Here is a 27709-nt window from a genome sequence, read left to right on the forward strand (position 1 = left end):
TGATACTAAAATTCATGATGAAATTAGTGAAACTCATTCCAAATCCAAAGAACCTATGTAATAAAGATATGTCAAAAGGTATCATGCACCCAATTAAATCATTGGAGACAAATCTAATGGAATAATGACAAGAAGCAAATTGAAAGGTACATGTTTACTTACTAAATTTGAACCATGAAATGTTAAAGATGCATTGGATAATGAAAGTTGGATTGAAGCAATGAATGAAGAAATAGAATAGATAGAGAAGAACAAAATATGGACTCTTGTTCCTAGACCCAAGGATAAAAACATAATTGGCACAAAGTGGGTGTTTAGAAACAAGCTAAATGAAGATGGAGAAGTTTCTAGAAACAAAGAAAGATTGGTATGTAAAGGCCATTCTCGAGAAGAAGGTATTGATTATGGTAAAACTTGTTCTCTTGTTCCAAGATTAGAAGGTGTTATAACTTTACTAGCATATGCATCACATAAAGGATTTAAAATTTATCAATTGGATGTTAAATTTGTATTCTTGAATGGAATTCTTGATGAGGAAATCTACATTGAACAACTAGAAGGTTTTGTAGATCCTAGAAAAAAGGACATGGTCTACAAGTTACACAAGGCATTATATGGACTCAAGAAAGCTCCTAGATTTTGGTATGAAAGACATTTTAATTACTTGATACAAATTGGTTTTCAAAGAACATATGATAATAGTAGCTTGTAAATCAAAGAAGGATCGGACAAGAAGATTGTGTTGGTAGAAATATTTGTTAATGATACTTTATTCATAGAAAATGATGAATTATGCAAGGGATTTCTAGAAGAAATGAGTAAAGAATTTGAAATTTCTATATTTGGAGAGATAAAATTCTTTGTTGGATTATAGATTCAAAAGAAGAAAGATGGTATCTACATTACTCAATCTAAGTATCAAGGAGATACTAAAGAAATTTGGAATGGAAGATTCAAGACCAGTTGGAACCCCTATGTCTACTGGACATAAGCTTTCAAAGAATGATAATTCCAAAGAGGTAGAATAGACCACATACAAATAAATGATTGGAAAATTCTAGTATGTAGTGCATACAAGGCCTAATATTGCATTAGTAGTTGGTATGGTGGCAAGATTCTTAGCAAATCCAAATGAAAATCACTTGATGGAAATCAAGAGAATCATGAGATATCTGAAAGGTACTGAAGATTATGGCTTATGGTATAGGAGTCAATTTGGACTTAAATGTATTCACTAATTCTGATTGGGAATGAAGTATTGATGATAGAAAAGCACTAGCAGTGGAGCATTCTTTCTTGATAAAAGACTAGTGTCTTGGACAAGCAAGAAAAAATAGTGTATCTCTTAGTCCACAACAAAGGCATAATATGTGGTAATGACAGTTAATTTTTCTAATATTTTTTGGTCCAAACAATTATATCTACATTACTCAAACTAAGAAAGATGGTATCTACATTACTTAATCTAAGTATCAAGGAGATACTAAAGAAATTTGGAATGGAAGATTCAAGACTAGTTGGAACCCCTATGTCCACTAGACATAAGCTTTCAAAGAATGATAATTCCAAAGAGGTATATTAGACAAAATACAAATCAATGATTAGAAAATTGTAGTATGTAGTGCATAAAGGCCTGATATTGCACTAGTAGTTGGTATGGTGGTAAGATTCTCAACAAATCTCAAAGAAAATCACTTGATGGAAATCAAGAGAGTTATGAGATATCTGAAAGGTACTAAAGACTATGGCGTATGGTATAGGAGGCAATTTGGACTTAAAAGTATTGACTAGTGCTGATTGGGAAGGAAGTATTGATGATAGAAAAGCACTAGCAGTGGAGCATTCTTTCTTGATAAAAGACTAGTGTCTTGGAAAAGCAAGAAAAAAATTTGTATCTCTTAGTCCATAGCAAAGGTAGAATATGTGGCAGTGACAGTTAATTGTTCTAATATTTTTTGGTTCAAATAATTGTATCTACATTACTCAATCTAAGTATCAAGCAAATACTAAAGAAATTTGGAATGGAAGATTCAAGACTAGTTGGAACCCCTATGTCTACTGGACATAAGCTTTCAAAGAATGATAATTCCAAAGAGCTAGATCAAACCACATAAAAATTAATGATTGGAAAATTGTAGTATGTAGTGCATAAAATGCTTGATATTGCATTAAGAGTTGGTATGGTGGCAAGATTCTCAACAAATCCTGAAGAAAATCACTTGATGGAAATCAAGAGAATCATGAGATATCTAAAAGGTATTGAAGACTATGGCTTATGGTATAGGAGGCAATTTGGACTTAAAGGTATTCACTAATGCTGATTGGGAAGGAAGTATTGATGATAGAAAAGAACTAGTGGTTGAGCATTCTTTCTTGATAAAAGACTAGTGTCTTGGACAAACAAGAAAAAAATTGTACCTCTTAGTCCATAGCAAAGGCAGAATATGTGGTAATGATAGTTAATTGTTCTAATATTGTTTGGTTCAAATAATTTTTGGTAGGTATGAAGATAGAGATCAAGGATCTAGTATTCATATACTATGATAACACTAGTGCAATTAATATATCAAATAATCTAGTGATGCATAACAAAACAAAGCACATTGCTATAAAATATCATTTCTTGAGAGAATTGGTGCAAGACAAAGAAATCAGATTGGAATATGTGAATACAAAAGAACAAATTGCAAACATATTCACCAAGTCATTACCTAAGGATGCATTTATGTATTTAAGAGGTAAGCTAGTTGTCATTCCCCTATCTAAAGCTCACTAAATGAAGTTTAGTGATGCATCAACTAGAGCATGTTGAGGATCAATAACTTGGTACAGTATTGACAATGGCATATTGCAAATGAATTAGTACTCGAGGTATATTGACATTCATTGAACATTATCTTTGGCATAAGATATCAAAGAGGGAGAAGTATACTATCATATCTCATAGAAATTTTAGTTGTAAGTAGTGAAGAGATGCAAAAGAGGGAGATTGGAAGAGAAGAATTTTCAAAGAAGGAGAATGAACTTGTTAGAAGTTCTAGCAAATAGAAGTTTTCTTAAAAAAGGACAAACTAAAGGTAGAAATAATTCACACCAATAGAGGAAGTTCTCATGGATGAGAATTAGAATGAAACTAAGGACTTGTTTCTTATTTTATTCTTGCTCCAAAAATTTCATTGTATTATGACATGTTGTGTTTCCATCAATGCCAAAGAGGGAGATTTTTGAAATAATTTATTTATTGTGCATTGTCTTTGATGTTACACAAAATGTCATATCATTATCAATCACTGTATGCAGAGATCACTTAAGTAGTGAAAACAATTTTCTATGCCTATGAAGCCTTCCAAAGTTTGCCTAGTTTAGAAGATAATGTTTATTGAGTACGCTCAGGTGCCAAAAGAGAGTTTGTGGAAGATGACTGTTAACCATGCTCACTTGGGTAATAAAGGAAATGTTGGATGGAACCAATGATAACTAAGTTCACTTGGTTACCACAGGAACTTTGTGAATATGCAGTGTTAATTGAGTTCAATTAGTTAACATAGGAAAATCATTTCTGAGTTAGTGTCTACCAAGCAGGGTTAGCTAACGAAGGATTTTTTGATTTTGACATATTTAGTTCAATTGATTTGTTTGTTGGTTCTAGACAACTGAGAAGATGAATATTAATTAATCTAAGTTGTATTTGAGCCAACTTGACAATATGAAAATAACAAGTATAGAGTCAAGTTGAGGATTAGAAGAAGGAAATGGATGTGTGAGTGTATTGAAGATTTGATGATGGAAAGAGAAAGTGAATAAGAAGGATAAGTAGAATATCATGCAGAGCTGAAAATATATATTCAATCAGGAAGGATCAAGTATACAAGCTAGAATTGAGATCTATAATCAGCAATTCAATTGCATCAAAAATTAGGTAATCTCATTGTTACTCTCTAACCATTGTAGCATTGATCTAAATCTCTTAACAAAGTTGGCTTAACAACTATTTGTAAATCTTCTAACAAGGTGGTAGTTCTATTGAATTGTCTAAAGACCTCTAACAAGGCCACTCCTAATAGGGTGATTAAATCCTCTAATAGGGTCACACCTAATAGTGTGTTTTGTAACCTTTAACAAGGTTGGCTACTAATAGGGCTCACTTCAAAAAAGTGAAAAATAGTAACTAGTTGCAATTAGTGGTTTTTCCCAAATTAGGTTTCCACATTAAATCTTGGTGTCAAATGTGTTCATGTTATTTTATTTTATGTGTTTGAAAATAATTTAAAGTAATGGTAATCATAGATAACATTTAAAGTTTTCATGTTAAGTATTTTCTGAGCATATTCAGTATTTATGGAGTTACAACATTTTATGTGTGTTTGTTGAGCATCAGTAGTGTTCATTTTTTAGAGTTTATTTTTGTACTAACATCTAAGGGATTTGAGATTTATTTTAGTGGTAAATGATTCACCCCTCCCCTCTTAATTACTCCTCTTATATTTCCAACAATATCATGGTATGAAAGACTGCACAATTATCTTGTGAGGATTGGTTTTGAGAAGAGTGATGACAACTTGTACTTGAACATAGGAGGTAAAACAATATTACTACCTAAAATATTTGTTGATGATATCATATTTGAAGGACAAAATTTATTGTGTAAGACATTTGCAAATGAAATAATGAGAGAATTTGAGATGTCTATATTTGGAGAGATAAAGTTCTTTGTTCAATTACAAGTATATCACATGAAGGATGGTATTTACATTTCTTAGTCCAACAGGGTAAACTTTAAGAAACCACCCTCCAAAATAAGATTAAAATTATTGGTGAATCTTTCATTATTTTAGAAAACCAAATTATTTTTATTGGGAAATCTCTAAAAAAAATTATTTTAAATATTATTTACATTGGCAATTATTTTAGAATCATATTAATTTTTTAGTAGAAAATATTGGTGAGTCTCAATAATAATAGGAAGTTCTCTAATTGTCAAAGAATATTACAAATCAAAATCAAACATGTTTTTATCTCATCAAAATTATGAGGATAATTACATTGTATTTTAAATCAATAATGAAAACTAGATATTGGTAATATATCCCTAAAGTAACTAATAATTATGATAATTATTAGTTGAATCAAATCTGATCATGTATCAAATATTGTGGCAATTTTTTGAGTTTAAATTTTTTAATAAAATAAATTATTAAGCAATTTTAAATAGTTTAGAACAAAATTTAATTAAAATGTGGCAATTTAGGTTACATTAAATCTTAAATTATTAGCCAAATTACTAGCAATAAATTTCTAAAATTCACAAAATTATGAATATTCACCACTAAAAAACACCCCAAGTCCAAATATGCAATGGAAATCTTGAAGAATTTAGAATGGAAGATTCAAAGCCAATTAGTACTCCTATGGTGATAGGATAGAATCTATCCAAAAGTGATGACCTTACTAAGGTAAATAAAACATTATACATGTCTATGATTGGAAAATTACAATATGTAGTTAATAGCATACCTAATATTGCACTAGCTTTTGGTATTGTTGCAAGATTCTCTACAAATCCTAGGGACAAACACTTGATGGATGTTAAAAGGATTATGAGATACTTGAAAGGTACAATAGACTATGTTCTATACTACAAGAAGAATGAAAATTTTGATTTTAGATCCTATACAGATTCTAATTGGTCTAGAAACATTGATGACAGAAAAAGAACAAGTGGTGGAGGTTTTTTCTTAGGAAAGATATTAGTCTCATGGACTAGCAAGAAACAAAATTGTATTTCAAAATCTATTGCTAAAGTTGAATATGTGGATCAAATAGTTACTCAAAAGAATGAAGGAAGAAGTCACTAAACCTATGGTAATTTACTATGACAATACAAGTGCTCTAAAAATATCTAAGAACCCTGTGATGCATACAAAGACAAAGCACATTGCAATCAAGTATCATTACTTGAGAGAGTTGGTTCAAGACAAACAAGTGAGAATGGAATATGTGAATACAAAGGAATAAATAGTAGATATATTCACAAAGGCATTACCTAAGGATGCACATGAATATTTTAGAGGTAAGCTAGGGGTGATACACCTATCCAAATCTACTTGAGAAGAAAGATTAGTACCCTGCATCAACTAAGTTGAATGGCATACCTTAAAACTTGATGTAGTGGATCTTACTTTAGGAACTTCCTAAAGTAAGGAAGGAGCTGAAACAAAAGATTTATAGTCGCATGCAAGGTGAAAAAGGGGGAACTTGAATTGCTGATATCTACATGAGAAGATGACAAGTCTTTGGCATTGTTGTCAAAGAGGGGGAATATTATAAAAAAGAGATAAGAAAAGAGAGAGATCACAAAGAGGGAGAATATAGAAAGATTATTGTCAAAGTGAAAGAGAAAGATGAAGAGTTTATACTAAATATATGAAGGAGAAGAGAGATAGTAGCCTCTATAGAAGAAGGAATTCTATTGATAGAGGGAGAGATTTCAATACAAGGTATTAAGTTTCTTTTTTGTATTGTTGTTGGTATTGCTTCTCCATCAATTCCAAAGAAGGAGATTCTTGAAAAGAAGATTGTTGAAGTATATAAATAAGTGAAATTGATGAAACCTATCATGGAAAAATCATTATTTTGTCCATAATGTCAAACCTTCTACCTACTAGTGAGACAATTGCTAATTTTGTCTAAATGTTCTCATCTGATTAATTGATGAAGAGGATTTGAAAATAAAGGATAACAAGAGTACCTAGAGAAAGGTTGAGTTATATGATGTATAAAAGAAGCAATAAGACCAAGTAAGACATTGATGATATAATGCATTGTTTATCTACTTAAGGCTATAATGATGTGATAATTAAGACTAAGAAAAGAAATGTGTCTACCAAGCTTGACTAAGAAAATAGTGGAAGCTAAGCAAGTTAGTTTAGGCTTAGCAGAAAGTTAGTTGTGATTGAGGAAATTTAGTATGTGTTGAGAAAGGGAATTTTAGAATGTGTCAAGCACCAGTAAAGCTAGTATGTGTCAAGTGTCAGAGGATACTATTAATGATCAAGAGAAGACTTACTATATGTCAAACAACCTAGTGTTGACCAAGCATTAGAAGATAGTTATTTTTTAGCAGACAACATGTTATTGTTGAGTGATAGTAAAATGAGCTTGATAGAAGATTTGAATAATCTGATCTGACATAGTTGATTTCTTGAATTATGGGAAGTGTGTTGAAGATAAGTATGGTGACCTTGTGGCGTAGAATTCAAGATAAACCATTTTAAGGTGAATTTAATAAGGATTGTAAAAGAAGTTTATAGGGGGGAAAAAATGAAAAAGAGGGAAGTTTCAATGAGTTTGTCCTAAACCTAAGACCAACAATCAAGATTAAGTAGAAAACTATCAAAATTCTCTATAGAAGGAGATAACAGGCTAGAAGTAAAATGTCTATGAACCAGATATAGACAAGGAAATCTAGAGTTCTTGCTTCATATAGTGGCCCAAAGAATCGATTTATAGTTGGCATACTAAGCAAGAAGGCTTAAGGAGTTGGAGGCTTGAAGGGTAAACAAGATATTAGAGATGAAGGGGATGAATGCTAGGTAGAATGGAGGACTAAATGTGAGATCTATAATTTGTAAGTAAGTTGTTTTATTATTAGATCAAGTCTTTTTGTTACTTTCTAACAACTATATTAGTATATATAAATCCTTTGCATTAAGGTTGACTTAATAGTAATGAGTAAATCCTTTAACTAGGTGATATTATAATGGGATGTTCTAAAGTCCTCTAGAAAGGCTCAATTTTAATAGGGTGATTGAAATCCTTTAACAAGGTCACATTTAAGAGTGTTTATTGTAACTTTTAACAAGGTTGGCTCCTCATAGGGCTCATTTTAGAAGTATAAAAATTGGTAGCATGTTACTTGTTGTTTTTCCCAAATTGACTTTCCTTGTTAAATCCTTGTGTCAAATTGTGTGAACAATTTTGTGTTAAATTATGTTTACAATTTTGCAAAGTTCATTTGACCTTATCAGATAAGAATATGCAAAGGTTTAAGATATTAGATGACCTAATAAATGCATGTAGAGATATATGTTGAGTAGTGAAAAGTTTTATTTTTACATTTGGACCTTGGATAACTGATTCACCCCCCTTCTTAGTTATTCTAAATCATTCCAATGATTTTTTCTTGTGCATGATGCCTTCTCACATACTTTTCCAATACATGTTCAAGTCTTGGTTCCTCTTTCTATTTTTTGGTAGTCATAGAATGTGACTCAACTCCTCTTGCCTAATGCTTGATAGATTGTTGATTCTTGAAAGACCTCTTCTAATGAAAATGATAGTGCCTAGTTGTTGATTCTTAGTAGCCACCTTTTCTAGTTCACATAAGGTGCTAGGTTCACCTTCATAAACATAGACAAAATTTCTATAATCTTAATGTTCTTTCTTGTATTCTTCCTCATTTTTCTCTACAATCCATCAACTCTAACATTTGCAATTTCCAAAAAAAAAAAAAGGAATTCAAACACTTATAAGCTTTTGTCTTAGTGGAATAACCTAAGAATATACCTTCATCACTTCTAGCATCAAGTTCACCTTTCCTTGCATCTTTCAATATATAACATTTTCTTTAAAAGATTGTAAAATAATTCAGATTTGGTGCATATCCATGATAGAGTTTAAAAGGTTTTAAGTTTCTTTCTTTCTTTCCTTGAACTTGGTTTAGAGTGTAATTGTAGTACTTATAGCCTCTATCCATTACTTTAGTAAAACATCCTTATCCATCATCAATGTTCTTACACAATCTAGATAATAGATATCTTACTTCTTTTTATATGATTCTATGGTGGTTTCATTGGTGCACTCATTTATTGCTTGATTCCTTTGTCATTGAAAAAAAAAATGAACTCATCTAAGATATATTCACCACCTATTTCTTATCTCAAACATTTTAGGGTCTTAACTATTTCTTTCTCAACTCTAGCAAGGTACCACTTAAACATTTGAAATGCATCAGATGTTTTCTTAAGAAATCATCAACAAACTAAATAAAATACTTCTCACAATAACAACTCTGTCTTCCAATAGCTCTACACAATCTCATTAAAGGAATAGGTCTTTGGCTTGAAACTAGATTTTATCATTTTACCCATCTAAAATTATCTGTGCATCACTTTATCAGGTTTACGTGATCATGGTAATCCTCTTACTCTTTTAATTTTACTAAATCTCACCAAGTTACAAAGTTCACATGACATAGCCTCTTATGACATAACCAAACATCTTCACATTGTGCAAATAGACAAATATCTTCAAATAGGGCTAGATAGAACAAGTTACCTCTTGTTTGTTTTTGACTTCCAACTAGTTCACCAATAACATATTTGATCTTTGCCTTCTTATTCTGAAAATCAACTCTATAACTTGAACTTATCAACTATGCTAGACACTCAACAAGTTATTCTTCAAACCATCAACCTAGTATGCATTGTCACACTTAATCTTTTCATTTAGTTTAATTGATCCTTTACCTTTCACATAACAAGGTGCATCATTACCAAATTTAACACTACTTCCATTACAATGTTCTAACTTATCAAACTTACTTGTATCACCAGTAATATGATGTGAGAAACCACTATCAATTATCCATCTGTCATTCTTACTCACATGTGAAATCAATGCAGTTTTCTCATCTTCCTCAGAATCATCTTTCATTGCAACATAAAAAAATTCTTCATCATGATCATCACAATTACTATCAGAACCACTCCTCAACAATATATCAAGATTTATTACCTTTGTCTTTATAGTCTCTTTTGTCTCCATTGATTCTATCATCTCTTCTTCCTTTGTACTAGTAATTTTTCCTCTCATCCTTTTCATCTCTATCAAGGAATCTAGTTGCAATATGACCAACTTTGTTACATGTAAAATAGATAATACGAATTTTACCTTTGTAATTTTATTTTCCTCCAAGTTTATAAAAGGAACCATCATATCCACTATCACTGTGTACATACTTTCTTTTCCTCTTCTTCTTAGATCCATCAAGGGTTAGTTGAGATTTTCATATAAATTCAACACTAGCCAAGCAGTAATTATCAAAAATTGATAATTCAAATGTAGTAAGTATACTAATTAGACTATCCAAGCTTAGATCATTACTAGGTATGCATCTCATTTCTTGAATTGTAGATAGTCTAATTTTATAAATATGGAGTAAATTCCTCAATACCTTACTTATCACAGTCTCATTAGTTATATGTCCTTGAGATCCTTTCATAACATTCACCACTTCTTTGATTTGGATACAATATAGTGCAATATTCTCACCATCCTACATTTGATAGAAATAGGGATTACTGTGATGGGAGATGAATTTGTAATCTACAAACATTAGTCACCAACTAGATATTATTATTTACTTTAAACCATGCATAACAAAGTAATAAAGTAATGCTGAATAGTAATAGTAACAATACACAAAGATAACTCATAACACCATATTTTGTTAACTAGGGAAACCCTAGTCAAGGGAAAACCTTGGTTGGTTTGATGCCCACTAGATAATATACTGATATATAAGTTTCTTGTTAGAGGATGGACCTTGTTAGGATTCAATGAGAAAATTCAGTATAAGGAGTCTCTATTAGGAGACTTTGAATCACTATTAGGAGATTCCAACCCTATTAAGAGTTATGGTATAGTAGATGCAAGATGAGTCCACTACCCAAACACACACTTCCAATTACAAGAAGAGCTCACTACCCAAACAAGTAATTAGACTTCTTGAATAGGTATTCTATCTACTTCCTTATTTGATTTCTAATCTTCATCTTGATCTTAGATCACCAAATAGCTCATATAAAACTTCACATATATTTCTTTCACAAAAGTTCGTTGTACACAATATATTTGAGTACTCATGAAACCTTAATGCAGAGTGTAGATAAAATGACAACAAACTAGACTAAACCCAATAAATCATTATTAAAATGCAAACTCTACAAATGTCCCATGTTTCCCTAACTACAACTACTAAGAATGCTCTCTAACTAGCATCTCAGTGACAGTTCTAGAATGAGAAGTATGGTTAAACTATAGATCTACCAGTATGTATGCAAGATCTAAGATGAAAATGTAGATTATGTGTGAGTATCAACTCTTAGAATACTATCAAAATGAACATGAAATGATCTAAACATGTGTTAAGATGATGCTAAATAACATGAAAACAAAGCTAAAATGCTATCAAAATGACATAAACTTGCTAGAATAACAATTTCTAATATGCTCAATATGACAACTTTGAATATTCCTATAATGAAAATTCCTAAAACTTGGGTCCTTTTGCTCTTAAATTCTCCTTCTATTTATAGGATTTTAGAAGGGTTTGGTGTAAGAATCTAGGTTTTACCTTTAACTGGTGGATAGAGGTGAAATTGAAAATGTCTCATAAGATACAAGAGTAGGAGCCTAAAAGTCTTGATTTTGAGGATAAACATGGGTTTCTTTTCAACTAAAATGTTTCATAAGAGACAAGAGGAGGAGTCCAAAAGTCTTAATTTTGAGGATAAATGTCAATTTATTTTCAACTAAAATATCTCATAAGAGACAAGAGGAGTCCAAAAGTCTTGATTTGAGGATAAATTTAGATTTTTCTCAATTCTTCATAATGTAAAAGGAGAATTTTCATTTTGCGAGGATAAATGGATTTATTGATTTAATAAAAGTTCCATTTATTTTCAAAAGTTTGTCTTTTTCCCTCTCCTTTTGTAATTTCATTTTATGATTTTGAATTGTTGCTCTCCCCTTTTGAAGTTGATTTAGGTCTTATTACTTTGATAGATGATTTAATTGATTAATGACCTAATGTAATCTTTAATTTGAAAGTTTTTTGTTTTCCTCTAATTTCCTCTTTAATTTGTGTTGATTGATCAAAATTGCATAATTTAGGTCTTTGCCAGTTTTTGGGTGTCTACAAATACCCCTCTTTGAGCTAAATGCAAAACATATTAGTTCAAAGACTATCTTGACCTTCTAATTTTAGGTCAAATTCCAATGATTGTATGTATTTTTGATGATAATTTGACATTTCATAGTTGTCTTGGTGTTTTTTTATTGGTCTATTTGTTGATGGCTTGATGTCTGATCATTGATGATTTGATGTTTTGATTGTTGTTGATTTTGCTAATTGATGTTGTGATGTTTTTACTTGGATACCTTGGTTTTGGTTGATTTAATGTTTGAAACTTTTGGCAAGGGTATAACATTTTTTATTTTTCAAAAAATTTTGATGCCCTAGTTTGGATGCCCCAGTTTGATATGGATATACTGCCCCCTCTGAAATAAAATTGGGAAAAAATGAATAAACAAAAATTAAGGAGGTTCTAATTTGATTTCTAAAATTTTGGATAATTGATAGATAAAGATTATCAAGTTGATTTAATACAATACCCAATTGGCAAAAGTGAGCAAAAAGGTTACAATGTTGGGTAAATAGAGTGAAAAAGTTATATAAATGCCCCTAAGGAGGGTTAAATAGGTCAAAAGGCTATTTACCCTTGTCATTTTCACACTCTCATTTGACATTTGGCATTTTGGAGCTCTAAGCTAATGAGGATGTTGGTCCCTTTATGAGAGTATAGATTTGAGATGGGTCATAGGTATGAGCGTCCAATGAACTAGGGTGCCCCAGTAAGTCTTTGAGATCCTCCATTGTTAAGATTTTTTAGGCATACCTGAGTTTCTTTTGTTATTTCACATGAATTTTTGTGAAAGATGTGATAGTTTAGGTATTGTAGAACATTTAGCTTTTCTTTTAGCACATATGCATTCTTTTAGCACATTCAAATACTCTTGTAGCACATATGTGTAGAGAAATAGCACATTTGCAACTTTAAATAGCACATCTTATTCTTTAGGTACATATGAATGACTTTGTAGCACATATACATTGTGTTTTAGTGATTTTGGGTAGAATAGTGCTTATGCACTATGAAACAACACATTTGAGCATTTTGATAGTGCTTACATATGGTATAGTGCATGTGATCCAGGAATTAGTGCATTCAAATGTTATAATAGCACATATGGATGTCCTAGCATATTTGATGGATCTTATAGTGCATATTTCCTAGGAAATAGTGCATATGTCCTAGGAAAAAATAAATAGTGAAGGGCTGATATAGATTGTAAAGCCATAATTGAGCATAAGAGAATGCAAAATGCTAGATTCTAGGTCTATCAACTAGGGATGCATCATAGCGAGTAAATAGTGACAATTAGGTAGTCATGAAGTGATGCCTTAGGATTAGTCTGATGATAGATAGGTAAAGAATGATGCCCCAACTTAGAATAAAGAGTAGGAAAAACAAACGGGTCTAGCTCAAGGTAGAGAAGGACAAGTATCACATCCAAGATAGAACCAATAGGTAATTGGCTAGATATAGATAGTAGACTGGTCTATGATGATCACTTGGGATGAAAACTAACATTGTCATGTGATTGTTTGATGCAAATAGGTACATGGGCACAAGCTCATGGTGTGTGGATTGTATCCATGGCCTCTAGATGTAGTACATAGATTGTCAGTCATTGAGCACTAGGTGATAGATAGATGTGGGTTCATGTATTTACTATAGATGCCCAGTTCTGAGTGAATAAAGGGCTATTGATAGTTTAATCGAACCACAACACCTTTCATTTTTTGATGGGTGAGATGATGATGACTCTAGAGGATGTGTATCAAATATTGTAGATGTTGATAGTAGGGGATCTAGTGTATTATGATCAGACTATAGATGGTAGTACTTTCAGAGATTTGTACAAAGATGATAACTATCAATAGGAGTGATTTTGTTATAGCTATGGACATAGTAGCATTTACCCATTACTCATCTGGTGTGTGTGTGTGACAACTGCCATAGGGCATTCTTCATATATACCTATTCTTGTGTGATCATGCAGCACCATTTGGGCAAGATAGAGTATTGGTAGTGGATTTTGGATGACATTGATGAGGTCATATGGAGACCTTATAGGTTTATTGAGTTGTGGACTGAGGATAATGATGAGATGGTATATTTCTTTGGTCAAAGATATTTTCTTGGCTGGGTACAATAGTGATAGAGAAATTTTTTTTTCGGTAGGTGGTGAGATAGTTTGGGTAGTAGTAGGGCATGCCATAGGGGTCAACACATTATGCTTAGGTGCAGTCAAAGAGGGTAGTGTGGTGGCTGACCATGGAGTAGGAGGCTTATCCAGAGGCCTTCTTGCAAATGATAGACACACCATAGCCATGGCCTTTGTAGTATAGAAAGGTAGATGCAGGGATGGAGGGGGATTATGTATGAAAATTTCATGTGGAACCATCCTAAGGTACATAGATCCAAAGTAGCATATTCCAAGAATTGATGAGCCATCAAGTGGAGGATAGGATGGAGATGATGAGGGTGGTCCAGGGAGAGGTAGAGGGAGATAGTGGGATAGAGAGAGAAAGAGGTGTGGTTAGAGCACGAAGGAGATATGGAGGAAGAGGTTGAGTGCCCGTGGTACTATTGTAGAGGGGTGTAGCACAAGGTCTAGTGTAGAGACCATGAGATGTGGGTGCACAGATGGTTGGAAGGATCTAAGGCTATAGAGGTGTGAGGGTGAGGGGTGGTGGTTAGTGAGATAGAGATGTTAGATAGGGTAGGGTAGAGCATGTGAGGGTCAAGTTGCTCAACGACATTCAATTTATATAGCAATAGAGGCCATGAGTATAGGATCCTATCATAGATCCATAGGATGTACAACCATAGGGGTCACAACAGGTGCCGCCATATGCACAACCACCATTAGAGAGGCCAAGGAAATCTACTAATTTAGAGGCTCAAATGAGTGTCATCGAGGCTCAGGTGGGTGAGTTGATGAGTCTACTATAGTTATTTATAACCATGATGACCCTAGGGACACCACTAACACCACTGCCACCTATAATAGATGGGGCATTGACTAGTCAAATAGTTATAGCTAGACATGTGGCATTGATAATAGATGCAATAGAGTAGGCACCCTAGGATGATACGAGTGCTCCTAGCGAAAAGGGACCTTTGGGTTAGGGGCCTATGTAGGGGTTAGTTTACATTATGTGTTAGGGAATTACTTATCATTATGTATGATTATTCTTTTGATGTTCAGTTGATATTTAAATTTTCATGTGGATAGACATTGTGACCTTCTAATGTGCGTGTTATTTGATCATTTGAATGTTCTTGTTGATGTAGTCCATCTTATATTCATCTTGATTTGATCCTTTTGAGATATCATGTGATCTTTTTCTTTATGAGATATCTATGCTTATTGATGTGTAGACATGCATGCTTTTTATATCATGGACTCATGTATGAATGTGATGGTTTGATTTGATAGATATAGTTGTAGTAGATAATGATATGGAAGTGAATCAATAATGTAGCATGAAATGTGAATATTGATTGAAATAAATAAATGGAAATAATAATGTAATGCATTAAAATGTGATGTGATGGTATAAATGTCATGAAATGAAATGTGATATAATGCAATTAGATGTAATGGAATATAGTGAATTGTGAAATGTGATGTATGAAAATGTGATGAAATAAGTAGAAATGAAATGTAAATGTGGTAAGATGAAATTTGATGTAATGTAATTAGACAAATTGTGATGAATGGACTATGATAAATGGATCATAATGAAATGAATTTAAATAAAATTGGAGCAAAAGGAATGATAGGAAAATGAGATAAAATGTAATGACATGAAATGATAATGTAAGAAAAATGTGTAATGCAATGAAATGAGATGTAATGCAACATAATGACATGATATGAAATGTAGTGAAACAAATGAAATGTAATGAAATAAAATTTAGAATGTTATGTAATAAAATGAGATTGGACGTAATGGGATATAATAAATGAAATGTGATAAATGAAGTGTGATAAATGAGAATGAAATGAGATGCAATGCAATATAATGGGATGATATGAAATATAATGAAATTTAGTGAAATAAATGAAATGTAATGAAAATAGAAATTAGAATGTTATGTAATGAAACAAGATTGGATGTAATAAATAAAATGAGATAAATGAAGTGTGGTAAATGAAATGAGATGTGATGTGATGTGATATAGTGAAATGAAATGAGAATGTGATAAAATGAGAATGAAATAAAATAAATCTGAAAATGGGATATAATGGTATGAAATAATCAATGAAAATGTGAGAAAATGTAATGAAATAAAACATGGTAAAATGAAATGTAGCAAATGGAAGGTGAATGAAAGTGAAAAATGGAAGGAAATGAAATTGTATGAGATTCAAAAGACATGGGATGGGGTGTCAACCTTTAAGTTTCATAAGCCACAAAATGAAGAGATGAAATGCAAGTCGTGAATATAGTGAAAGAGGGAAAATATAATAAAATGAAATGAACTGTGATATGAAAAGAAATGAAATGGGAGGTAATGAAATGTGATGGAAATAAAATATGAAATTTGTAAATGAATGGAAATGTGATAAAATGGAATAAAATAGGGGAAATGAAATATAAGAACATGAAATGCATTGTGGGATGCAATGAAATGAAATTGAATGTAATGAATGGTGATAAATGAAAGAAGAGGGGAGGAAATGAAATGTAATGAAATGAAATCGTTTGAGATTCAAAAGCCACATAATGCTGTAGATGATGTGGTGTAATGAGGAATAAAATTTTGTAAAAGGGAATAGTGACTAGAATTTTTTGGGAATCAAAAAGCCATATAATGCAATAGGCAAAATAGATGACAGGTGAGGATGGAGTGTGAGACAAGGTGGTAGTGTTGTGATGAGATCAAGTCCACAATAGTAGAGTGTTAACCATTACACTAGTATGTTGGGTGGTGAATTGTTGTTGAATAACCTTACTTGTTGTTGATAGCCTTGTTGTTGAGCACTATTGATGAGATCTATGTGTGTGTTATCCTAATTTATGTGCCAACCATGTGTTCATAAGAGACCCAAGATGAAAATGCAAACTAAATGAATGCAACTAACTATCACTTTTATTGTAAAGAGATGAAAATTAATTATCATCATAGAGAATTTAATAAAAAGTGACCAAGTACAACCACCACTAGCTCAACTATGGTGATATGAATACTGTGTCATGCTAAGAAGTACCACCAATCATGGATAATGTACATGAAAAGTATGATAATTTATTGGAAAACAAGTGTTATAGCCATAGTAAATAAAAATAGGCATGTGAACAATCAAATGTCAGATAAAGTCCTCACCTTAGATATCATACAAAATTGTTTGAGGTACACATGGCTTACCAAATGAGAGGAGGTTCCAATAATGCATGCAATTAAAGGATCACTAGAATTGAATGATGAAAAATCAAAGGCAAATAAAGTATCATGAATTCATCTTGGCACTTCTACTCAAGTACATCATCAAGGTACTAGAAGTTCATAAAAATAAAAATAACTAGTAATTGCATACCAGTAGTTCCAACAATTGTGTGCACTAGTGTAAAATTTGTTCAAACTATGGATAAAGTAGATGTAATAGTTGGGCAACAAATTATAAGATGTGGCAGTGGAAACTGGTAGTAGGATAAATGGAGTGTATGTTGGCAGAGAAGGTCAGAATTTTTTTTTGGTGGTCATTATGGTGTGGGAATGGTAGAAGTGTACCTAGTATGAGTGTGGTAGGAAGTGGATGCATGGTGAGGTCATTAAAGAGTGAGTTTGAGCAAGTGATGGCCATAAATAGGCATATAGCATGAAATGGAATGAAGAAAGGTGAAGATTAAAATGTGGTTGTTAGATTGATTGAGAAGTTGGAGGCAATGGGTAAGTGAAAGCATGTCAGGCTCACCAAATCAATCATAGCAGGAGGGTGATGCTAGCTAGGGAAGGTGGATTTAGGCAAGGGCAAAGGGAAAAGTGCATTTAGTGAACCTCTAAGGAGCTAGTTTATCATCCTAATCTACAAGGTGAATCAATTAATGTAGGATGAGGGTTGACACAACCTAAAGAAGTAGGGATAAGGGTAGAAGAAATTCCCTTGTCAGTGTTAATGATGTTTTCACAGACTACAACACAATAGGTGTTGTAGATGGTATTAGATGATGATGAGTCGATAATGCAGGCAAATAATATTCTTCCTAAGATGAAAAAGATTATGTCCATAGTAGAGGAGGAGATGAGGGATATAAAATTACCTAAAAAGTTCATGAAAAAACTAAGGGGGATGTAGGAGATATTAGTGTGGGTGAGGGGATGAGTGGAGTAGGTTAGTTGATTAGTCTCAGAATCCTAGGATAAGGATTAGTAGAAGGGGAAGTGAGTTATGTAAATGTGGAGGAGTTGTAGCTAGAGGTGGAGTGGGGAGACCAATCATCAAGTGACAAGGAAGAATTATAGAGAATGTTAGTTGTAGAGAGAGCCCAAGCAGAGAATTTCTAATAGGAAGTCGAGTTTCTATTGGGGTTAACAAAGAAGGTGTGGGAAGATAGAGTGCAAATGGAGGCAAGATGGCTAAAAGTGGTGTTGAACATGGAGTAGGTGTGGATGTAATCACTAGAAGTGAAATTATGTGTGGAGCAATTGCATTCAAAAGGGAATGATGCAGGGATGCGGGTAGAGTGGTTGAAAGCTCAAAGATTGTAGGAATCCCTAAAGATGGCACAAATGGGGTTGGAAAGTGCACAAAATGAGTTGGTGTTGCTATAGTTGTAGTCCTAGTCATTCAAGGACACAATTGCAAAATTGAACTCCCTATCACTAAAACTATAGAAGTGATTGGCATTGAGTGACTTGAAGGTGAGATAGTTGCATTAGTGATTAGGTGAGACAAAAGTGGACATGGAGTGTTGGTGAATGGTGACTCATCAAATGCAACAAGAGTGGGATGCAGCCCAATGAGAAATCACTATACGAGGAATAAACAAACTAGTTGAGAATGTGTTCGTAGATCTACAATAGATGGTAAAGGTACATTGGGAAGCTTCCTATTATATGGAACTTTATCATCAGGCATTCCCTAATGAGAACTAGTAGGAGATGATGTAGTGCCTACCCTTGTTCACATCTTTTCTAGACTTATTGTTGCTATTATTATCAGACTTTGATGGACTAGTTTTATGTTGATGGACTAGTTGTATTGTTTTGAGACTATCAGACATTATGTTATGGATTCAGTGGTTATATGATGAGATCATTTAGACTTTACATTTCATGAATACATGATGATCATTACATTGCTTTCAATTATTTTTGATGATTAATTAGATGGTTATTATCTCATGTATTTTATTATGGATACTTACCCCATACTTGCATGTGTATGGTGTGCATGTTTTCTTATTGTATGGTGTTTCTGATGTGGTTAAGGAAGGGAGTCGTAGTCACTTGCTTAGTCAAGATCTACACGATGCACCACTTCCTACCATTGCTTGTTTAGCTTAGCATTATATATATTGTATGTACATGCATGGTTTTTTTGTAGGTTGCAGGTACTAGGTATCAACTTCCCTAAATTGCCAAGATGAGTGTACCCTATTATACTATCTCAATGATAAGAGAAGGGAGATAAATTCTCAAGTCCAAATCCCAAACCCTAAAACCGTTTGTCCTAGTGAGTTAGGAAAAGTATCAGAGTTCAGTATGCACCGAATGTGTTGGATGACATATTTCGTGATTTTTAACCCTTTAGACTGATTTTGTATGATTTGTTCTATGATGGGTTTTCATGTTTTATCTTGGAGGTCTATGGTGAATTTTCTATTAATTAAGTCTTAATAAATAGATTTAATTAAAAAATTAATTATTCAGAGAAAATTAATAAAATATCATGATATTTGATATTTTGATTATAATTAATTAAATGTGAATTAATTGAGGAAAAGGAATTAAATAAAAGAAAATTAGTAAATTAAAATTAATAATAATAATAAAATAATAATAAAGTAATAAATAAATAATAATAAGAGTTATAAAAATTAAAATAAAAGTTATAAAAATTAAAATGGAAGTTATAAATATTTAAATGGAAATTATTTAAAAAGTAAATTGGAGTTATAAGCTTGCATGGGAGTTAACGCACTTTTCTATTTCTCATGTGTCAATAACACGGGGGTTTGTGCATCAATTAAGCACATGGTTTCTACAACCCTATGGCTCATCAAAAAAGTTGGAAAAGACCCATGCTTAGTTGGTGACACCTTCTAGCTATTTCTAGAAGCATTCTAGAGGTTTCCTAAGAGCTCTTTATATTCAGGCATTCTTAGAAGCTTAGACACAGCATGGGAGAGCAATTGGAGCATTGGAGGACTTGAGAACTCTGAAGAAGGGAGGAGCTTGTTCTGCAGGTTTTCTGAGGAAGAGCGAATTAGCATCAGAATCTGAGTAGATTCTTGTGATTTTACTTATGCTATTTCTGCATCTTGCTTTCCTTGTCTTCCATATGTCTTCTGAGGAAATTCATATTTCTATATGCATTTTCAATATGGGCAATTAAATTTATGGAGAATTTTATATGCATGGATCTAAAAGAACATGAGGTTAGGGTTAAGATTCACAGTCAAACCCATTAGATTAATTATTGGAAATTTTGGAAATCCAAGTTTTATAGAGAAATTCTGAAAATGGAAGCTTGTATTCATAAATTGTCATTTTGCTATACATACATACATACATATATACATATACCTATATATATATATATGTGTGTGTGTGTGTGTGTGTGTGTGTGTGTGTGTGTGTTAAAAATCGGATATCATATCGTGGGTGGAAACGTTTTAATAAACGATTTTTGCAAATGACAATCGCGTAGCGATTGAAACAAAAATATATATATAATATAATGTTCGGGCCACTCGGGTTGGCAGAGTACCTGCCGTCACAGGTACTGCGATGACAGGGGTACTCTGTACCCGCTGTCGACATAGTACTCTACGACAGCAGAGTACCTAGCCACTTGGCACCGCGTCATAACAAGAGGACGACATCACTTTTTTAAAAAAAAGACTGCTGAATGTTATATGTTTAGTGTTATTTGATTTTCGGCCAGTGTTAGTATATTATAATTTGATTTTTATATATATATATATTTTTTATAAAGTACGATAATGATAAATATCGATGTTATTCAATTTCTTATAAAATACGTTAATAATAAATATTTATATATTATATATGTATGTATATGTATGTGTGTGTGTGTGTGTCTATATATATATATATATATATATATATATATATATGTAATATGTAAATATGTTATTGAAAGATTTAAAATTATTTGATAAAAGACTTAAGAATTCATCTTTTATAATGATGAATAATTTTGTAATTTTATAATATAACTATTAAGATTTAATTAATAGTTTTAAATTATAAAATATATAAAGTATATGAAATTTAATTAAAGTTGGTGGGGAACGATTTTAATAAAATATTATAATTGGAAATTGGATTTTAGAGGAAAACTTTTATCCATCCAAAAACAATACATGGAAAAATGTAAAAAATGCTCCTCCATTTATTCTTTTAACTTGGAAATGTAAACCAAAATTTTTTGTATTTAAATTCAAATTTGAAAACTTAGCAAAACCAAAACATGTGTTTACATTGTGTATTCTTTATGCTATTGTTTTGGGTTTTGGGTTGACTAGTGTTGACCAGTTGTAGGATGTCTACCAGAGGCTTGGGGATTATGTGATTGTGATGTCATGATGATGTTTTATCTTGATCTTTATAAACCCAACCATGGTTATGTGATGGAATGCTCTATGTATTGGTTGTGAATACTGATTGTTATAGTTGAGACACTTCACCTAACCATTATTTTTGGTCATCGATTAGTTATCCTTGGTTATTATCTAGTCGCCATGATGGGACTAAAATGTGATTTATGATGTCAAGTTGACATGTTTTGACTCAACCATTTTTAGAGTCTTCGATCAGTATGATTTGAGATATTTTGGTTATTGAGAACCATTGGATAGTTTGATTATCAGTGATACTTCAGTTGCCAATAGAGAGCTGTTGTGGTCATGATTTTCTATGGATGCTTGCTCATGGAGATTTGATGCTTATTGTGGATATTTGATGATTTTATTATGGATTATCTTTTGTGATTTTGAGATTTATGATTCCATGAGCATTAGGGTAGGATATTTGCATGTAGTGTCGGGAAGTGGCTTGCAATGGGGGCCAGGGCCCTAAGAGGCTGCCAAGGTAACTCAATGTAAGTTGGATTAATAAGTGATAACATTCACACCTAATACTAATTGAATGAACCTAAAAAGATAAGATTTTTGGTTCTCGCCCATGCCTTGAGTGCTTGTATAGGCTAGGATGGGAGTAGTGAGAATGCATGGTTGCGACCTTGCATTCCATAGTATGCCTTGTCAGTATGAGAGGATACTAGTGGCCGCATGAGATCTGTATGGACTTGTGGAGTTTAGCTAACTGCCAGGGTAACTTGTACAAGATAAATGTGATGACACTTTCCCGCTTGCATAGTAGGTTCCTACATGTCATTGGGTGCCTTTGGGAAGTAGATGTCTATTTTGTGATTGGAACCTTTGAGTTAGTATACTTTTAGGATTCCTGGACTATATAGATTTGTACTATGTGATTTTGATAGCCTGTTTGGGACTTGAGATTATCTCCTCAGCATGGTGGGAGTGGACCACTTAGGTACCACACGGTCGGGTGGTAGTGTATTTTCCACTCTTATCATTTGACATTCATTGAGACATCGTAGCTGATGCGTCCTTCGTGATGGTGGATATGTATCCTTTCATTGATGATTAGCATATGTTAGATGATGTTATCTTATGCTTATATTTGCATGTTAGATTAATTTCTACATATGATGTTGTATATGTTAGGAGTGACATTCCTACTATGTTAATACCGATGATCTCTTCGATGATTTGGAATGTTACACATGGAGGGATGGCTAGGGCCCACGATGGTTTAATGATGCTATTAATGGTTGGGAGGAACCGTGCACTTAGTTTATTATGTTTGATCTTTATGATGGATGTATATGTATTCTATGATGTGTATCATGTGATTATCTTTACTTTGATGTATCATGGATTAGAATAGGATGATGTACCCTATTTCACATTCTTTTAAGCCTTCATACCCTGTGACATGTATAGTGGATGATTGTGCATTCTAAAATGTAATTTAGAAAGAGCATTTGTATATTGGAGGTATCATTATTATTTCATGTGGATGTTGTACTAGATGGATTCATGTGTGTTAGTTGACTTAGATGTAATTCAACGTTAAGGGATCTTAAAGAATGTAATCTATTAAGTATGTTATGTTTATTTTTAGATGGACATTGCTATTGCTTCCGTTATTATGAATAAGTTATATGTGGTATTTACTTTCATGTAATTTAAAAAAGAAAAAAGTTACCAAACTTAGTGAAATTCTAGGTTAATTCTTTGGATCCCTTGGCGGGGCATTACAGATAAAGTTTGTGGATAGGGAATTTGTACAATTGTTAAATGCATAGTTGTGCAGTGGTAGGTTTCTATTTCTTATGAATGCTATGTAGATATGTAGAGGATTGATGCTAGGAGCTTCTTCTTCAGGAGCTAGGTCTGAAGAAACGCCACTAATTGGATGCTGCTAGGGTGGCCAAAATAAATGATTAGTAGGAGGATATTTGAATGTAATGTTGTCATTATTGTCATAATAGAATAAAATTTATTATTTTTGTGGCAAGAAAAAGGACAACTAGTGGTAATGTTAATGTGTCAGATGAACATTGTTGTGTTTTTTTTTGATATTTTTGGAATGTATTTGGATGTTTTTAGCATTTTTAGGAATTTGTGGATGTTTTTGAAATTTTTTGGAATATTCATATATTTTTGAAATTTTTGGGAATATTCAAATATTTCTATAATTTTTGGGAATATTCAAATGTTTTTGGAATTTTTGGGAATATTTAAATGTTTTTGGAATTTTTAGAAAAATAAGTGTCAATTTTCATAAAAGTGGAGATTGTTGGTGTAAATAAGTATTTACTATTTACACTTACTTAAGTTTACTTAGGTTAATGTATTTATTTAGTTATTTATTTATTAGTCACCTAGGAGTATGCGTACTCTTGTGAGTTGTCATGTTGACAAAATAGGAGTTTGCACCTCTTTTATGCACATGGTGTCTACAACATCTCCACTTGAGATATACCTTGTTATTCTTATCCTTTCATCTAGAATGATGGATAAGACATGTGCTTAGTTGTCATGCTTATCTTATCTCTTGGTTCTTTCTAGAGACATTATAAGTACTTTTTGACAAGCCTTTATAGGCACTCCTAGTGTGTTTGTACACATAGTGATGTATCGAGACATGCTATGATATATTGATCATACTCTTTTTTGGTCCATAGCTGTGCTTGTATTTGAGTTCTATGATCTTTGGAGAATATTTACCTAAGGAAAATTCTTACATGGTATCAGAACTCTTAGAGAATCTATCTTCACATAACCATTCAAGACCATCTTTTTGCTTCATCACCTTAGCACAAATTTGGAGTATTGTAGTCATTAGGAGAATTTAGAGCTAGATCTAACCTTGCCATTGCATCTAGAACATCAATTGGGTGAAAATTGGCTATAAATTCAGCTACCCTAGGCCAAAGTTGATCGTGAGGCAAATGTTTTTATGCAAACTGGCACCTGAAGACCTCATTTACAACTGGGTATGGTCATTTAATCAATTGGTGTATTTATTTCTAGATCTAAATTTAATTAATTCTCTACAATTATTTTTTCAAATTTCTATTTTCAAAAAAAAATTTGCCTAGTTGGGCTAACAAAGAATTTCTTTTGCAGAACTAGGCAATGACACCTTGGTCCTACAATTTGGAATAATATTTTGTGGTATCTATTTATTTGGTGAAAAGTGTACATATTCTGGCTACGAAATCAAATTTTGATCGCATATTTACTAGTTGCACCAAAATTAGCCAATAGTCAAAGCTAACTAGCGGCCAACCTCATGGCAACCTTTTGTATTAAAATTGGTAGCCATAGTAATTCAAAACGCTCTATGACTGTTCTCACACTACATGTGGGATTAAAATCCCAATTTATAGCAAGTGCATTTGACCTCCTAACACAATGATAGGTTTTTTGGCCCACTTCTACAATTTTGGTGGCACAAATGTTGCCACATAGCAACATCTAACACTGCCACATAGTCCTAGTCACCCCAACATGTCTTCATTTCCTAGCCATGTGATGCCTCTATACATAGACACATGGTGACACTAGCACCATGCCATTGTACCTTGATATGTGTCATCATCCATCCACATCAATATACTACCACGTTAGGATAGACCATGCTAGCCTATGTCATCAGGTATAGTATAGTTAGTGCCACCTTACAGTATATGCTTTTTTGCACTACTAATGTCATCATAGGGATGAAATTTTCTAATTTCATTAGTTCTTGAGCCTAAATTTGATGGTCATTTGATCATCATTTCTAGGAAATTTATAATTTTTGTGATAGTCATTTTTCTATCAAATTTAAGCTCATAGTTTTCTGCCCAGACCCCTTTTTAGATACAGTTTTGAATTGGTAGCCTAACATTGAGAGCCCATAACTTGATTATTTGGACTTCAATTTAGGTGCACTTTTTTTTTTTTTTGGGTAGAATTTAATGAATTTTTTAGTGGTGGTGTTATTTTTGGGTTTTGGTCCTTAAGAATTTTTCAAAAATTGCATCTTTTGGCAACTATACCTATCCAATCTTGCATTTTGCAACTTGAAATGCTCTTTACAGGCTCACCTATACTCGAAAACAAATTCTTTTTTTTTTTAAAGTGCCTAATTTTTAGTCTACTTTCCATATCTACAGTTAGATTCTAGGGTTATGTGGATAGAAATATCACTTTCAGAACTAGGGCCTTTTTTGGATTGTATTGCTTTCATTTCTTTTCAAAATTGTTGTATATCTCAGCTACAGTGCTTAGTTCAAGATTTAAGCCTCAAAAGGCAGTTTTAATTGGAAAAATTAGAAGTCCACTTTGTACATTTTGAAAACTAGCATATTGTACACGAACTACATATAAAATGCCAAAAGCATCTTTCTTGGGGGGGTGGTGTGGGTGTATTATGTTTTTGTGTCTCTCTCGTGTGCTCTTTTCATTTTCTACATCATTAGTTCACCTAAATGTCCACCTCTAACTTCACACAATTATTATACATGGAAAGATATTACATGGAGTACATTATGTTAGAGCAAATAATTATTATTTACAGTTTACTTAAGTTTACTTAGGTTAAATGCATTTGTCACCTAGGAGTTAGCAAACCTTTACATGTTGACTTGTTGACAACATAGAAGTTTTTGTACATATTTTCAACACCTTGTCATACTTATTCTCTCACTTACTTGGAGGGCAATCCAATTTGCATGGACATATTCTTAGTTGTCATACTTATCTCCTAGCGCTTTCTAGCTTATTCTAGAAGCTTCCTAGAGGCCTTTATAAACAAGCTCTCCTACTGTATTTGTGTATAGCAATATTTTTTCTTTATCTGAGAATAAAAGTTTCATATTTTCTTACCAAACCCTTCCCTCCTCTTGTCTTTTTCTTCTCTATGACTGGTTTTCTACATATAGGTGATTCAAGGGCTTATAGATTTGATTTGCATATTTGCTCAAATCCTACATGGTATCAAAGCCAAAGCTATTGTAGCTTGTTCAATATTTGGAGAAAAAGGAGAAAGAGGGTTTGACATAATGTGTTTGAAAATTTTTTGGGCTTTTTTCTTTATTTTTTGGAGGTGCGATAGCAATGATTCAGAAAAAAGAACTACAAAGGCAATTTTCAAATAGCGATATCTCCCTCATATGGAATCCTTTTTCAAAGCAATTTTTTTTGTTTTGGGGTAGAATTTTGTGATCTACACATTGGTTCAAGTGGTTGAAGATCTCTATTCTTAAATTTTTCTACAACTTGTAAATCCCAATTTTTTCCACTTCAAATGCTTAGTATGGGCTCATCTGGACACATATTCAAGTTCTATTTTTTTAAAAGTGTATTTTTTTGTCTACTTCCCAGATCTACAATTAGATTATAGGTTATATGGATAGAAATACTACTTTTAAAAATAGGCCCTAAATTGGCTATTGTAATCACACTAATTACAAAGTGCCCAAATTTTATGTTGTGGGCAGGGAGCATTTTCTTTTCTTTAGTTCACTTCAGAATTGGTCCTTCTACTTTCAATATTGGACCCTTCTATGGCCTAACTAATTCCACACAACTATCATAGATGGAAAGCATAAATGACTTATCTTCTTATGTCATTATGCTTATGGTCATGTTTAGATGAGAACCAACCTATCCTACAACACCATTTTGAGGTTCTTTAGCATAGAAATAGAATGGATGAAGCCATGGGATTGATTGCACTGAACATCTCCAATGCTCTACTATTTCACTTGGATGGTTTGACCACTCCTTGAGCTATTTGGACTAAGTTCTACAACTTGTTTGGCATAGTGAATGAGTTTCAAGCACTACAACTTGATGCAGAGTTGACTTCTTTGACACCTACCAACTTCCCCACCATTGAAGAGTTCTTGATGAAATTAAAATCTCTATGTATAGTTTTGCATGGATGTGGGAAAAATA

This window comes from Cupressus sempervirens, chromosome 4 (genome assembly GCF_028749045.1).
Source record: "Cupressus sempervirens isolate cs-2001-9-10 chromosome 4, ASM2874904v1, whole genome shotgun sequence".
In the NCBI taxonomy this organism is placed as follows: Eukaryota; Viridiplantae; Streptophyta; class Pinopsida; order Cupressales; family Cupressaceae; genus Cupressus; species Cupressus sempervirens.